The 16,757-nt window shown below is 56.4% G+C and overlaps 1 long non-coding RNA gene across 1 annotated transcript; it reads left to right on the plus strand.

The window, feature by feature from the left end:
- Positions 1-14,067: 14,067 nt before the first annotated feature.
- On the plus strand, positions 14,068-15,422 carry LOC108287172. Its single transcript, XR_001818242.2, has 3 exons — positions 14,068-14,159; positions 14,707-14,783; positions 15,371-15,422. It is a non-coding gene; the product is annotated as an uncharacterized LOC108287172 (long non-coding RNA).
- The last annotated feature ends 1,335 nt before the right edge of the window (positions 15,423-16,757 follow it).

Here is a 16,757-nt window from a genome sequence, read left to right on the forward strand (position 1 = left end):
ATCGCTTGAGCCTGGGAGTGGGAAGCCCTCCCAGCCCCTGCCGTCCCAGCCCCTGCCGTCCCAGGCCCTGCCCTCCCAGCCCCTGCCATCCTAGGCCCTGCCCTCCCAACTCCTTTTTACATTGCCCTGATGTAACCACCTCCATTACGACATTACGGATTTTCTTTTCACAGCTGTGGAGTCCACGCACCTCTGTCTTGTTCTCCCGGGAGGCTGACTCTTGGGCCCCAGCCACCATGCTGAGTGAGCTAATGCCACATGGACAGAGATGAGACGGTCCTGGGGAGCCCTGCCCAAACTGCAGATTTGGGAGCAAAATGCATGATCTCTGGGACTTAGGTTTGAGGGGCATTTGTTACACAGCAAGAAACACATGCATTTTGCCTGCAGCCCGTCGGCCCGTGACAGAGCCTGGCCTCAGCTCTGCAGGTGGACAGCCCCATCCCTGCGATCCTGGGGTCACAGTAAGAGCACCTGTTTCTCTCTCAAAGGTGTCTTGGTTTGGAAGGTGAGCGGTACAACCATCCTGTCAATGCAAAATCAAAGGTCCCTGAGGCAGCCCCACAATTGAAAGGCAGGCTCCCCTCAGCGGGGTTCAAACCCCTGCCGTGGGACCAAGCCGGCTGATTTAGCTTCCTGCCCTCTATCGTGGAAATTAAGAAGCTGACAATGAAAATGTCCACTTTAGGCTGGGAGTGGTGGCTCAGGCCTATAATCCCAGTACTTTGGGAGGCTGAGGCAGGAAAATCACTTGAGCCCAGAAGATGGAGGTTGCAGTGAGCTGAGATCGCACCACTTCACTCCAGCCTGGGTGACAGAGCGAGACCCTGTCTCAAAAAAAGTCAGAGCTTGACTTCCAGAGTCTTTCTGTCTGCCTGCTGCTGGCCGGTGATCCCCGAAAGCCCTCCAGCTGCACCTTCCTTGCACTCCCTCTCCGGGAGGGCTACGCAGGCCCAGAGGAGGTGACTCCAGGCAGGAGGTCCCAGAGGAAGGGGGCTCCACCCTTCCCGAGTAGTGGGGAGTGTTTGGAATCTCTTGGGAGGGGTCTGCTGTGGGGGCAGTGTGGGAAGGGACTCAGAAGCCACCAGCACCCCCTACCCTGGTAGTCCTGGATTCTGGTGGGGGCCACGGGAACCCCAAGCCCACAAAGGTCTCAGCAACATTACCCCCTCGACAGTGAGACCGACGTCAGAGTGACCCGCCCTGACCAGTGACAGGGCCCCCTCCTCCTCAGGACCCTCCCTCCTTCCCAGTGCAGAGCCCCTCCCTCTGAAGCTTCCCTGCTCCTGCCCCACCCTTGCATCAGGAGAGGGACCCCCACCTGCGGTGTACCCCAGCAGGGGATTGGGAACCAGAAGCCAGGTAAGCCTCCCTGAGGTCACAGGGCCTGATTCCAGTACCCCAGCGTCCAACACCTGCCCCCCCATTATTGCAGAATACGCCACAGCCCCCTCCACCTCAACCCCCCTCCACCTCCACGTCTGTTCAGGCAATGTCCTGCACCACCCGAATCTTACTGACCACCGGTGAGAAAGGGAGGGGCGAGCTCAGTTGATCTCTGCGTGGTAAAGCTGGGTAAACTGAGGCAGCACATTCTGGGCAGCCCAGGACGCTCAGGTTCCCGCCAGCCTATGGCCTCTGGCCTCCCACCTTGCACAGGCTTCACAATGTACCAGCAAAGCCACAAACAGGGAATCTGAGGGCCAGCGACTAGCCGCACCCTTCCCACCCCACCTCAGTTTCCCCCGTGGAGCTGGTCTGCAGGCCCAGCATCCTCCCACCCTGCCACATGGTGCCACTCTGCAGGTCATGGGCACCTGTTCTGGCTTCGCTGGGATCCCCACCCAGACCCACCCTGCAGCACTCCACTGGACCCCACGCTGCCCGAGTATTTTTAGCAGAGGGCCAGGTGCATCTGACACCTCAGCTGAGACGTGAACTTCCGCTCTGATGGCTGTGGCCGGGAGCTGCAAGTCCTGCCTGGCCAGCGTGGGTGGTTCTGACCTTGGAGGCACAATGGCAGGGTCTGCGTCCTCTGGGGACTTCCTCCTCCCATGTGCCCCAACCTGGGCTCCCTGAGTGCCTCCACCCCAGGCCGCCCACCGGGCACTCCCTTGCCCCGACCTCCATCTGGAGCCCCTCCCAATGACCGTTGCCACCCCCTCCCCTTCTCTGTCTGGAAGCTTGGGGAGCAAGAGCAGAGGCCTGGGTTCAGGTCCTCAGGGACCTGGGTTCAAGTCCTGGCCCCACCTGCACATGGGAAAGCTGCTACCTCTCAGGACCCATTTCCTTCTCTGTGAAGTGGGAGGAAAGGTGCCCCCACCCCACTTCGGGGGGCTGTTGTGACTATAACCAGCCAACAGCGCCTGCAGCACCCACAGCCTCCCAGGCATCCTCAGGGAGCCCCAGCCAGCACCAGGGGCCCGCAGGACGGAGAGGGGCCCCAGCAGGGGTGCACAGACATTCAGATGTTCAGACCTGAGGCCCGAGACCTGCCTGCCAGGATAGGCATGCCTGCCTGGGGACCCTGGAGGCCCAGAAGTGAGAAGCAGCAGCCTGGTGCCCTCTGCTGTCATTTCCTCCCCACCAAGCATAGGTACTAATTAGGCAAACCTCAGCTCCACAGGGTGCCAGGAAGAAACAACTGGCGGAGCCCTCTCTCCCACCCAGCCCTACCCAGGGCATCCTGGGTCTCCCTCCACTGGCCCAGCCTCTTCCATTGCTGCTTTCAGCTACTTGGCTTTTCAGGAGCAAGCACCCTGTCTGTTTTCTTCTTTCTCAAGCCATCTTAGCTGCTTTTGATCTGTATTCTTCCATGTAAAATGTAGAGTACATTTACTGATTTCTTTTAAAAAATTGAAGCCCAATGAGACTCTGATTAGGATTGCGTTGAATTTATCATGTCCATCTGGGGAGAATTATGTGTTTGTAATGGTAAGTTTTCCTGTCCCTTCTGTTGGACTTGCTAAATAAGCTGACATGTGATCTGCAGACGATGGCAGACAACTGTGTCAGGTGACCTTGGGAATGTCATGGCTCTTCTCCAGGAGTCTTCCTCTCCACAGCACTCTCCTTCACATTCCAGAAACTTCTCTTCACCAGGCATGCCTTTGGCCAGCCCTGGGGCATGCACTGCCCCTTGAAGTTTCCAATTCTCTGCCCCACCTTCATAAAGAGCCCCTTTGTTACACCCTGCTGCAAGTAACACAGTCTAAATGTGAGTCTCTTTCCTGCTGGGACTTGATAGATCTAACGGTTTTTCCCAGGAATTCAAGGAAGGTTTAATATCCGAATCCAATCCATGCAAATACCCTCTGACTAGATGACAGGGCAAAAAGTGTCCCAATGTCTCAAGTAATGCCATTGGTGACTTTTTAAAAATTTCTGAGCAAATTAGAAGTTGAAACAAATGAAATATTTCTAATTTGATAAAATTGTTCACCAAAAACCCACCACAAAAATACATTTGTGAAAATAGCTGTTGTCAGGAGTTTGGGAAAGAAGAAGTGGTTGGATGGGTGGAGCACAGGGGGTTTTTAGGGCCATGAAACTAATGTGAACGACACCGTAATGGCAAAGACATGACACTTTGCGACTGTCAAAACCATAGAACTTTGCAGCAAGAGTGAGCCTTAATGTATACAAATTTTAAAGCTCAGTTAAGAGGCTGTGTAGGACGGAAGGCAGGCGTGTGTGGCGAGAGCCTCTAGACGTAGGGAGGGTCCGGGGAAGGGGCTGACCTGGGAACCCTCACACGTGATGAAGTCCATGAAACCAAAAGCAAACGGAGCCACGCAGCAGTCCCGAACCCTGGTAGACAGGGGCGTGGCCGTGGGGTCCAGGTGAGCAATCCCGACACTGCTGCCCCTGCACGCTGGAGCTTAGCGATCAGGTCAGTGGACGGTGGGTGGTGGGGCAGGTTCCTCCCTGCTGGGTGGGAGCTACAGACATCCAGGGCGGGGGCTGCAGCGACCCACACGGCCGAGGTCAGAGTCCAGACAGCAGCAGCGCCCGCCGCCGCCCTCTCACGCGGGCGTGTGGCCACTAACTTTATGCGTCAGCTCCCCTGGCCACAGGGTGCCAGATTGAACGGTATTTCTGGGGCTGTCTGGGGGTGTTCCTGGATGAGACCAGCATTTGAGTCAGTGGGCTCTGTAAAGCAGGCACCCCTCCCCAGGGTGGGCGGCGTCACCCAATCCGCTGAGGACCTGAATAGCGCAGAAGGCAGGAAGGCCCCTCTCTCCCTGTGGCGCTGCTTGACCTGGGACACTCACCTCACCTTCTCTGGCCCTGGCACTGAGAATAACGCCATTGACCACCCCCCGCCGGCTCTCGGGCCTTCACTCAGACCACACTGCACCACCGACTCCCCTGGGTCCCAGCGAGCCGGGGGCAGGCGTGGGACTTCCCGGCCTCAGTAATCACCTGGGCCCAGGCTTCCTCTGGAATTTCCCCTGCTTGCACTTCTTTCTCCTGCATCTTGTGAAGAAGATGTCTGCTTCCCCTTCCACCATGATTGTAAGTTTCCTGAGGCCTCCCCAGCCATGCAGAGCCGTGAGTCAATTAAACCTCCTCTGTGGGCTGGGCCAGGTGGCTCACGCTTGTAATCCCAGCACTTCGGGAGGCCAAGGTGGGTGGATCACTTGAGGTCAGAAGTTACAGCCTGGCCAACATGGTGAAACCCCATCTCTACTAAAAATACAAAAATTAGCCAGGTGTGGTGGTATGCACCTGTAATCCCAGTTAGGAGGCTGAGGCAGGAGAACAGCTTGAAACCAAGAGGTGGAGGTTGCAGTGAGCAGAGATTGCACCATTGCGCTCCAGTCTGGGCAGCAGAGCAAAACTCAGCCTCAAAAAATAAATAAAGCCTCCTTTGTTGATACATTACCCAGTCTCTGGTAGTATCTTTATAGCAGTGTGAGAACCAACTAATACACCAGCTATGTTGAAATACGGTCACCAAAATAATAAAGTAAATGTTATTGGAGCTTTCTTGTTAATCTGCTGATTCAGGCCAGGCGCAGGCTCCCAGCACTTTGGGAGGCTGAGGCGAGTGGATCACCTGAGGTCGGGAGTTCAAAACCAGGCTAGCCAACATGGTGAAACACCTCTACTAAATATACAAAAATCATCTGAGTGTGGCGGTGCATGCCTGTAATCCCAGCTACTCAGGAGGCTGAGGCCGGGGAATCGAGATTGTGCCACTGCACTCCAGGCTGGGCAACAGAAAAAAAAATCTGATTCAAATCTAGCAGCAGCTCTCATGACCAACAGTATTGAAACAGGAACAAAAATGAGGCTTCAAGACCCCAAAGCCACTGAAGCCCAAGGGGAAAATACACAGGACTTTGCTGAGGGTGAAGTTCCAGGTTCTGAGTGGACCGCCAGGTCCTTTGGCTGCGTTAATAATTGAGGAACCCTCACTTTAGGTTAGAGGTGGGTGAAAATAAAGATCCAGTGTTTTTCCATCCAAGTTCAGGGACACCTGAATCCCATCATCAGTGGGTTCTAGTTTGGAAACCCGGCTGCAGAGTTTCCACCTGAGCGCTGTGATTACATCTTCGCCTTTTCCTGATTTTTAGAAAAACCCTGTAACCTGAACCAAGGTATTTAGTCTCCCCACCTCCCTGCAAGTATCCATGCCCTTGGGGAGAGTTATAGGGGTGGGTGTACTTTTGACCCCAAGGGCTCCCTAAGTAGTCCAGGCCAGCCTGGGGCTTGGAGGAGGGCGGCTGAACTGATGAGAAACTCCCCACTGCTCAGCTTCCACCCACAGGCATCTGTGTGCCCACCCCCCACCAAGCCTGGGCCACGGGCGACTCCCGTGAGCAGAGCTTCACCCTCCTCCTCGCTCACTACCCTGGCCCTGGCCGCAGCCCCTCTCCTCCCTCCCCTTGGTTCAGGATGACCCCAACTCCCCAGGGGATTTCTACAGGGGTCTGGTTTGGGTTTTGCTTTTCATGATCCCCTAAATCCATCCTCACCTTGCTGCTGGGGCTCCCCAGTTTGGCTGGGGAGGAGCCCACGTTCCCCAGGATTCCAGGCAGCAAACGCGCTTCTGGCAGGAACCCGAATCCCAGGGCAGGCCCTGGGGCACCTTGGGCTGGGGAAGACTGCAGCCCCAAAATCTCCACTTCCCCCGACGCCCCGCTGCCACTGGAAACACCACCATGATGGATGATGTCTTAGGCCAGGCAGAGAAGGCACCTGTGCCGGCTGAAAGGGTCCCAAGAGACAAGAGACCTGCCTGGACAGTGTGGGTGAGGCCATTGCCCCTTCCTGCCAAGATCCTGGAACCTGCTGCAGAGCCTGATGCCCCCAAGGAGATGGGACCACTGCCCTCCCAGTACACACACACGCACACACACAGAGACACAGAAACACACACAGACACACACACAAACACAGACACACACTGACACACAAACACAGACACAAATACACACAAACACACACAGAAACACACAGACACAAACACATAAACAGTCACACAGACACATAGACACACATACAAACACACACAGAAACACACAGACACACATACAGATACACACACACACAAACACACACACACACACTTCACAACCTTCTCGAGCTCTTAGCATTTTCTGTGGAGGATCAAGGAGGAAGCCCCAGGACGGACCCCAGGGCGGGGAGGGTGAAACTCTCCCAGCTCCGAAGGCCAGGTGTCCATTCGCCTGAAGAGCTGAGTGAGCTTCCATTCCTAGGAATGTTTGATTTCACACTCTGAGCGCTGATTCCGCTGCTGGCCAGACGTGTTTGCTTCTAGGTCTCTGGTGGCCCACAGATCCCAGTTCCAAATGGAAACATCCCCGAAGGGGCCCCTCCCCTCCTCCAAGTCCACCCTCCCCTGCCTGGGGCTGCCTGCGGGCTGTAGAGAGGGCCTTGGCCTTTTCACACCTGACTCTGCCACTTCCCAGAATCTGAGGGAAGGCGTGAGCAGGTGTAAACCAGGGGAAGGAAGAGGAAAAGGATGTGGGCAACCCTCCACCACCAGGGAGCCCTACTGCCATCCCCGACGGCCTGGCACAGCACCGTCCCCGAGGGCTGGCGCCCGGCTGCTGGCAAGCCTCAGCGGCTGAGGGAGGCTGGGTCCCACACACTGCCCCACCCCCTTCCCTGAGACTGAGCCCCTCTCTCTAGCCCCGGAGCAGGAGTCGCCCCCAGCCCCACCAGCCACTGCCCATGAAGCTGTTAGAAATGCCCTCAGAGGCCATGGAGGCCCCAGCGGGGTCCGGAGCCTGGCTGACACGCAGTAGCAGCTCAGAAAGAAAGGCCTTGTGTCCTGGTGACCCCCCACCCCGGAATGTGGCTGCCCTCTCCTCCCACCCCTGCAGCAGGGCTGAGATTGTCCCGGGTACAAAAGCCTTTTGTCCCCCCAGCCAGGGCCCCCCCAAGGTGACACTGGAGCCGGGAGAGTGGCAGCCTCCTTGGCGGCCACAGTGGCTCCCAGCTCCCCTGCAGCAGGGCCTCCCTCCTCCCCCAGGCCGGGGCAGAGGGCACCTGTGGGGCAGCTTCCTGGCACCCCTGGCTGCAGAGCACCTTGTGAGAACGATCTGATCGGAGATCCCAGGCTTAAACACAGCTCTCTCTGCCAGCTGAGAAAGCGCGTTTCCCACCACACACCAAGGACTAGAGGAGGCCAGGACCCTCGGAGGCCATGCGGCACCCCCATCTTGTTCTGGGTGTGGGTTCCACAGACCACCTTATTTGTCAAAACTCATACCTTTAGGTCTGTGCAATTTACTCTGTGTGAACTGTATCTCAAAAATACACGGCCACAAAAAACACCTAGTCATTGTTTTAAAACATCAGAAAATATACGCAAGCTGAAAGAGTTTCGAACAGCCAAGGGCCGCTGCCCCGAGGTCAGTTGCTGTGATCGCAGGTATTTTCCACCTGTCCAGATGCCTCCACGCCTGTGACGCACAAGAAACGCCAATCACACAGCGCAGGCTGCAGTGAGGCCACTTACATCTGTCAGTGACAAAGCGTGACCATGTTTCCACTAATGCTCACACAATCTTTTAAATGACTGCACATTATGCTGTGTGCAGAAGCCGAGTTTTTTCAACAAATCCACGTACTGTTGGAAATTGGCTCCTTCTGGGGTGATCCTTTCAGTATTTTAAACAGTAGTTCCTCAAGTATCCTGGTAGCTTGGTCTTTGAGCACCTTTAAAGCACTATCTTCAGATAAAGCTCCAGGACTGGTGCTGGGGGACACTCACTTGCACTGTGAGGTTCTTTGTTTTGTTTTTGGTTTGAGACAGAGTCTCGCTCTGTCACCCAGGCTGGAGTGCAGTGATGCAATCTCAGGCTACTGCAACCTCCGTCTCCCGGGTTCAAGTGATTCTCCTGCCTCAGCCTCCTGAGTAGCTGGGATTACTGGCAGGCACCACCATGCCCAGCTCTTTTTTGTATTTTTAGTAGAGACAGGTTTTCACCATGTTGTCCAGGCTGGTCTCAAACTCCTGACCTCAGGTGTTCCTCTGGCTGAGGCCCCTCCAAGCGCTGAGGTTACAGGCCAGTGTCATTGGTTATCAGGAAAATACAAATTAAAATCACAGTGTAATCACACCCGCAGAGCAGTCGGTATGAATAAGGTGAACACTTCCAGTTATCGGCAAGGCTGTGGCGTAACCGGAACCCTCACACGTTGCTCGTCACGTGAAAGCTGATGCAAGCAGTGCAGAAGTGCTGGACGGGGACACAGGCAGGCCCACGGCCAGGCTTCACCGACAGAAATGCTCGCCGCTGTTCACCAAAGACATGTCCTGTGTGAGCACATTCATGGCCTCGCAAAAGCCGAGAGCCAGAAGCCACTCGCTGTAGAAGGGATAGATGAGTGGGGGCAGCACACCCCCCGGAATGGTGCTCAGCAGTGACAATGACTGATGTATGATCTTGTGCGGCAAGGGCATCTGTACAGACTGCACGCTGAGTGGAGGAAGCCGGGCACTGTGCCATCCCTTTTAGGAAGGGCGCAAATAAGATTCAGTTATCCGGCCGGGTACGGAGGCTCACACTTGTAATCCCAGCACTTTGGGAAGCTGAGGCAGGTGGATCACCTGAGGTCAGGATTTCAAGACCAGTCTGGCCAACATAGTGAAATCCCATCTCTACTAAAAATACAAAACATAGCCGCCAGGCGTGGTGGCTTACACTTGTAATCTCAACTACTTGGGAGGCTGAGCTAGGAGAATCGCTTGAGCCTGGGAGGCGGAGGCTGCAGTGAGTCCAGATTACGCCATTGCACACAAGCCTGGACAACAAGAGCGAAACTCCGTCTCAAAAAAAAAAAAAAAAGATATAGTTATCCTGGAGGTACTGATGGGGAGGAAACACACACAGGGGCTGGGGTGGTCTCATGCTGCCTGGGTGTGGGTTAGAGGCGTGTGTTCGCTTTGTGAAGGTGCCTAGGCAGCCGCAGCTTCAACACCTCCATCGTAGGTCAGCTCAACACAGTCATTTATTCAACCAGCATGTTTGGGAAGCCAAGGAAGGAGGGAAGGTGGGAGGAGGCCTGAGCGCTTCTCATTCCCCTACAGAACCAGTAGACCTGGATAATTGACCCAGCCACTTAATGTTTTCCACAGTCATTTTTCTAAATCAAAGGAGATCATTTAGGAACCAGTGTCTTTTGTTGCGGTAAAATATTTATCTGAAATAAAACTCTTTCATTTTTAAATGAAACTCTTTCCATTTAAATCCAAATGAAATAAAATTTGATATTTTATTTTGAAATAAAGCCTGTCATCTTACCCACGCCACTTCTCAGCGACTGAACTTCCTGCTCTCGTCTCTGTCTCTCTGCAAAAGCACCAAGCAAGACGTCGGGAATAACATCTAGCAATTTAATGATGGTTATTTCTTAGTGGTTGGATTTAAAGTGACTTTTAGAGACTCTTTTTTGTACATTTTTGCGTTCGTTCACATTTTAATAACAAGCATTTTTCAAATTGATGAAGCTGCTCTGCTGGGCACGGTGGCTCACACCTGTAACCCCAGCACTTCGGGTGGCCAAGGCAGGTGGATCACGAGGTGAACGGTTGGAGACCAGCCTGACCAACATGGTGAAACCCTGTTTCTACTAAAAATACAGAAGTTAGCCGGGTGTGGTGACACATGCCTGGAATTTCAGCTATTCAGGAGTCTGAGGCAGAAAATCACTTGAACCCGGGAGGCAGAGGTTGCAGTGAGCTGAGATCGCACCACTGCACTCCAACCTGGGCGACAGAGCAAGACTCTGTTTCAAAAATAAATAAATAAATAAAAATAAAGCTGTTCTGTTGTGCTCCATCACTAGCTGGGTGACCTGGAGCAAGCTTCTTACCTTCACTGAGCCTTGGTTTTTGCAGCTATAAAATGCAGATACTAATATTATCAAATGCATAGGGTTTTTTAGAAAGATTAAATGAGACTATTTTTCAAAGTGCCTGTAAGGTAAGGGAGCCCTTAACACACAGGAGCTGCTGTTATTACTGCCAAACATCAATAGGGAAGAAAGCAGCAAAGCGACTCAGGCCTCCCTTCAGGAGGTGGTAGTCTGGCACAAAGAGATGAGAGCAAATGCCCAGATGGAGCGCCACGAGCAGCCTACTGCCCAGGCGGCCACAGGCATGAAGTGAGGGCTGAAGCCTCGGGGACACTGAGGGGTGGGCGGAAGCGGAGGGGTGCAGCACCAGCCCTGCAGACTTGGAGGGTCTGAGTCAGCGTCCTGTTCTGAGGGTGTTGCCTGGCTGGGGAGTGGGGGAGACCCTGGGCCAGCAGAGGACTCCGGCGGAGGGGGGCTGTCTACAGGAGGCGATGGGTTGGAAAGCCCTGCTGTCCCCGGAGACTCCTACATGAGGCACGGGTCCTTGGGCCTGCAGCCCCGTGCTGCTGCTGTAGACAGTGACAAGATTTGGCCCTGTGTCCCCACCCAAATCTCATCTGGAACTGTAATCCCCATGTGTGGAGGGAGGGACCTGGCGGGAGGTGACTGGACCCGTGAGTGGCTTCCCCCGGCTGTTCTCGTGGTAATGAGGGAGCTCCCCTGAGATCTGACGTTTTAACCACGGCAGCTTCCACACGCTCTCTCTCCTGCCACCTTGTGAAGAAGGTACTTGCTTCCCTTTCACCTTCTCCCACGATTCTAAGTTTCGTGAGGCCTCCCCAACCATGCAGAACTGGGAGTCAATGAAACCTCTTTCCTTTATAAATTACTCAGTCCCAGTCAGTTCTTTATAGCAGTGTGAAAACAGACTAATACAGGCAGCATCAGAAGAGGCTCAAGTTCATGCAGTGCTCCTGGAAGAGACTGAAGGCACAGCCAAGGCGTGGAGGCTCTTGAGAGGAAAAAGGTGCTCAGTGCACAGGCAGGGCTCTCTCCAGAGAGGTCCGCTCAACTCCTGCAGGCTGGAAAATCTGCCCTGTCCCACAGCCCTCAGCGTGCCTGGTGTCTGGGCATCTCCCACCTGTATCATGTCACCCCCTGACAGCAAGCACCTCAGGGTGGGGTTGTCAGACAAAATACAGAACTCCCAGATCAATCTGCGTTTCAGACAAACAACAAATAAATTTCAGTTCAAGTGTGTCCCATGCAATATTTGGGACATGCTGGTGCCAAATATTGCATAGGACATTGTATTAGTTCGTTCTCACATTGCTAGGAAGAACTACCTGAGACTGGGTAATTTATCAAGAAACGGGGTTTAATTGGCTCATGGTTCTGCAGGACTGTACCAGAAGCACGGTTGGAGAGGACTCAGGAAACGTACAGCCATGGTGGAGCAGGAGGAAGAGGGTGGAGGGGAGGTGCTTCACACTTTTAAACAACCAGATCATGCACTATCACAAGAACGGCAAGGGGAAACCGCCCCATGAGCCAGTCACCTCCCGCCAGGCCCCTCCTCCGATATTGCAGATTACAATTTGACGTGAGATTTGGGCCAGGACACAAATCCAAACCATATCAGACATACTTATCCTAAAACAGTATTCATTGTTATCTGAAATTCAAATTTACCTCCGTGCCCGTATCTTCTTTTACTAAAGCTGCAACCCCCTTGGGTGATGCTGTTCCCTTGCTTACCTGGTACCACCATGCCAGTCCTGTGCCCAGTGCATAGCAGGCTTTCAATTAATGATGGCCAAGGCCAGGCTGGCCAGTGCCTCCCCAGTCTGACACAAGTGTGTCGGGCGCTCATGGGCACCGTCCCTTCCAGCAAGGCCACCTCCGCCTGCAGGGAAGGACCTCAGGTAGGCAGGCCCAACGCACCTGCTGACACCAACACCGCACTCAGAAGCTCCCCCCGCTTGTTGAAAGGGGCTTCCACACACAGCATCTCCCTCTCCCCCGTCCTCCTCCCAGAGACTGCTGAAGGGTGGGTGTGGGACCCCCAGGGTTCCCAGGGTTATTCCTAGGGGTGGACTTCTCATAAACAATATTGCCCCTCCGCCCAGGGCCCAGGGCAAGGAGTAGCGAGCCTGGACCTGCAGTTGCCGTGGCCCCAGCCCAGGGGAGGGGGCATCACAACCGGGGTCACGTGGAGTCTGAGGTGGGCGGGACGGCTGCCTCCTGTGACATCAGCCCATCAACTCCCCTCCCTCTTCTGCCCTCACTAGGTCGGGTCTCTGGCCCTTGTGGCCACAAGGCTCCCGACTCCTGTGTCCTGTGAAAGAGCCACACATGGCAGTTGGGGGCTGCCCCTGCCAAGACCGGCCAGGATTCCCGCTGGCTTCCCCGTGTCTGGACCACCCACTCTAGTAGAGGAGCGGGAAGCCCAGAGAGGCAAGTCACATGTCTAGGAAGCGAAGAGCGAAGAGCGAAGAGGGACCCCTGCCCCACGGCCGCCTGAGGGGTGAGAGGGCTGAGGCTGGGGTCTGCGGTTACCAGAGCTGAACCTACAGACCTTATGCCACTCCCGTTTTTGCCTCTGGGGAGACCCATGGGGAGATCATGGGGCCTGGGGGGCCCCGCCTGCCTTGGGCGTTGGTTGCCACATCTGCAGATGACATGGGAGAAACTTGTCCTTCCAGGAGGACGGGAGGGCAGGGCACCTGAGGGGGGCTGCCCAGACATAGGGGCATCCCCAGCACTCACCCCATCCTGTGAAGGCAAGAGGAGGAGCTGCACCCCTGGGTCTGTCAGGCAGCAGCTGCCCCCAGAGGGAGAGCTGGGGGGACCCTACCGCACCCCCTTCAGAGTAGCCCCTCCACTGCTGCCCTGGACCCCACGGCAGCAGGCTGGAGTTCCCAGGGCTATGGGGACAGGAGGCTGTGGCTGGCTGAGGGCTTTGTGTCAAGGTTCCCACTGCCTCTGGGGACTGGGGACAGCGAGCCACACCCCGACAGTACTTAGCACCTGAGCCTGCTGAGCTCCTGAGAGCCCCGGAGCTGCTAAATTCCCTGAGGCAGAGCAGGGAAGAGGGAGGCCCTGGTGTGCCTGGTTCCTCGGGGCGGAGCACTCAACACCCCTCCCCTGAATTGTTGGGGCCCCTGGGGGCCAAGGAGAGATAGGGAAGAGCCACCTGCCCTCACTCCACTTGTTCTGGGCATGGCTGGGCCCTGGCCTGTTGGGTGCCGCCACCCCTGTGCCTGCAGCCCTGCTCTGAGCCCTGCTCCCTCACCCCACCTCTTCCCATCTCCTCCCCTTCCTCCTCCTCCCAAGGAGGCAGATGGTGGTGGAAACTCCGTTTCCTTCATTTTCCGGAGCGTGACTCAGCACCACAGCTGCCGCCTCAGCCCCCACGCAGCATCGTGAAGCCTGCCCTCCCCTACAGCGGGGCCCTGGGGCTCCCCAGAGGACCCCCTCCCATAACTCATCTGGAGAATGCGGGGCTGCGGGCTGCCGAGCCCACCCTCCCCGGACCCCCACCCCAGAGAACCCCTCGGAGGTGGCTAATTTCCTGCCCACCCGGCTGCCACAGAAGCCCGCAGGGCGGCAGCGGGGTGGGCGGGGAGGGCGTGTGTCTGCGGAGGGCGCGTGCCTGGGCGGGACAGGTGGGCGGGGCTGCAGCCCCAGATCTCTGGGACACACTGAGGTGACCACAGGGCTTCTTAGCTTCTGGTGGCTGCCCACCCAGGGGCTGAGCGAAGGGGAGGGGAAGCCCTAGGAGGGAGCCCCGGAGAGGACCCAGCAGAAGACACAGGGAGGTAGGAAAATGAGAGAAATTTCCAGAAGCAAGAGGCTTGGCCCACGTGGCATGCTGCAGAGCCAGCCTCAGCCCACCAGAGAGTCTCTGAGGACACTGATCCCGGCCCACCAGCGTGGCCCCAGGTCCTGCTCGGAGCTCCAGATGGCCCTTCCCCTCCCTACATCAGAGCCTCCCAGGGAGCCTTGGAGATCTTCTTTGCTCGAGAACAGAGGAACCCTCACTGCTGGGAGCCCCCATGGCTCCTCCCACTCCCCCCACTCAGCTGCCTCTCTCCTCCTCGCTCTCTTTGCTCCCTTTGCAGTGGGCTTGGGCCAGGAGGGTCCTGGCACCCCCCGCTGCTCTGTAAACCCCTGGGGGGCAGCTGGGGTCGGCTCCCCATTCTTGCCTGGCCAAGATCACAGAGCTGTGACAGCAAAGCTTGCCTCGGGGTGTGGGCACACACTCACCATCCCAGCATCTGTACTCTCCTGAGAGTCCCCTTCCCAAACCTTAAAACAAGGCCTGCCAGCACCCCACCCCTTCCTCCCTCTGTCCCCTCCCCACAGCACTGGGTACAGCTGCAGACGCTGAGGCTCAAGGGGGTCAAGTCCCTTCACTACAGTGGCAGAGCTGGGGTGGTCATGTGATATTGTGCTGGCCTAGAGCCAGAACCAGAGCAAAACTATTTTATAAAATGCAAAACTGTTTTTTAAATAAGTTGCAGTGGCTGCCCCATTCTCCTCACAATAACTACGGTCCTTGGCCTCTGTAAATAGAAGTGCTAGTTTGTTCTGCAAAACTACGCAGAGCTGCTTACCTTTCCTTATCAGTAACTGCTAAAATCTGTGACTTCTGTCACCACCCAGACGATGTGTAAACAAATGTATATCTTGACTTCTGTAAACCACTGAAGTAACAAACAGAATGACAAAAGTCCCCTGGCCCTTGGAATGTCCGGAGACCCCCGCCCTTGTCTCCACCCAGGAGGTGAATCACAGAATCCCCTAGCCCTTGGAATGTCCGAAACCTTTTCATCCCCATCCCCGCCCCTCACCCCCACTCCCAAGGTGGTTTTTCGGGTATAAAAGAATCGTGGCACCCTCCTTTTGGCACCACAGGTTGGAGAGACGTGAGTCCTCTGTGGTCGCCGGCATAATAAATGACCCTGCAATCTGGCATACTTTTATCTTGGTGATAACTTTCTACGCTCCCGTCAAATACAACAGTCAGAGACCCTGGACCGCAGCCGAAGGCTCCCATCCTGACCCAGGAAGCCCCTCCTGTGGGGCCTGAGTGTGTTCCCAGGACCAGGATGGGCCAGCCCAGGCAAGAGGCCTCCTGCTGGGAGCCCTGTGGGCGACCTGGCCAGGGACACCAGTAACCACAGGTCCAGGTGGGTCCCGGCCCCAGCCCACCCTCCATTTGCTGGCAGTGACCCCTCTACTCCCCCCCAGGACTCCTGACAGCTCTGCGCAGAGGCCTTGCCCTCCCAGCTGGGTGGACTTCCGCCTTGCCACTGGGCTCCTTCCCCATCTCCTGGCTGCCAGCTGCTCCCCTCCTGCAGCCTCAGTTTCTGCATCTGTAGGTTGAGAATAACAAGATTCCCCGACCAGACTACTGGGAGGGCTGGGGGCCCTGGGAGAGGGAAGGGGATGCAGGTGTTCATCTTCTCCTGGGGACAGAAATGCCAAGAGCTGGGTGGAGCCAGGTCGGGGAGGCACAGCCATGGGCTCCAGCCCCAGCCGCAGCAGCCACTCTGTGGCCCAAGCTAGCCCCGGCCCTGAGTCTGCCCATCCTTAAGCACGGTGAGCACTGCCAGGCCTAGTGGCTGAGGGGTAGGCCCAGCCCAGCTTCCATCCCCAGGGGTTCATCAGACCCAGCACTGGGGCAGGGCGCCCGGCCCGCAGCACATGGATGGGGACAAACCAGCCAGCTGGGCTGCCCCCGACAGGGACAGAGGCAAAGAGGGCTCCCAGGGTCCCGGGGCCAGCACAGCTCTGTGCTTCCTGCATTGTCAAATCCAGGCCTCGAAAAGGACTTCAGGGGACCAGGCTGCTCCCGAGAGACCCCAGATGTCCTGGCTCTTCCCTAGGGGGTCTTGGGCCAACAGAGGACTGAAGACCCAGAGGAAGGCAACACAGGGTCAAGATGGGCCCCTGAGGGTCCCCAGTCCTTTGTAAATTACCTCATTCTCAGCCAGCCTGGCTGCCCCATGGCTGGGCGCCTGAGGCCTTCCTGGGCATGGGCATCGCTGCCCTCTGCAAAGAACAAACGCTGACTCCCTGGCCTCTGCCCAAACACGCAGTCTCTCAGGCTCACACTCACACAACTCCTTACCATTCACCAGCTCCCACCGGCTCTGCCCTAACTCGCCCCCTCCGCCCTGCCAACCTCTGCCCCTCGCCAAGGGAACCCTCCAATCCAATCCCATAAGTCACGGTCCCTGAGCTGCGCTCAAAGCCTCTGTCACCTTTCCTCGCTTGTGGAACAAACCCGCCCTCCTTCTTCTGCCCTTCGCTGCTCCCACCTCGGTGCCTGCAGAGGAGGCTTCCCTGGAACAAACCCACCCTCCTTCTTCTGCCCCTCGCCGCCCCACCTCGGTGCCTGCAGAGGAGGC

This window comes from Cebus imitator, unplaced genomic scaffold (assembly GCF_001604975.1).
Source record: "Cebus imitator isolate Cc_AM_T3 unplaced genomic scaffold, Cebus_imitator-1.0 Scaffold338, whole genome shotgun sequence".
NCBI classification, from domain to species: domain Eukaryota; kingdom Metazoa; phylum Chordata; class Mammalia; order Primates; family Cebidae; genus Cebus; species Cebus imitator.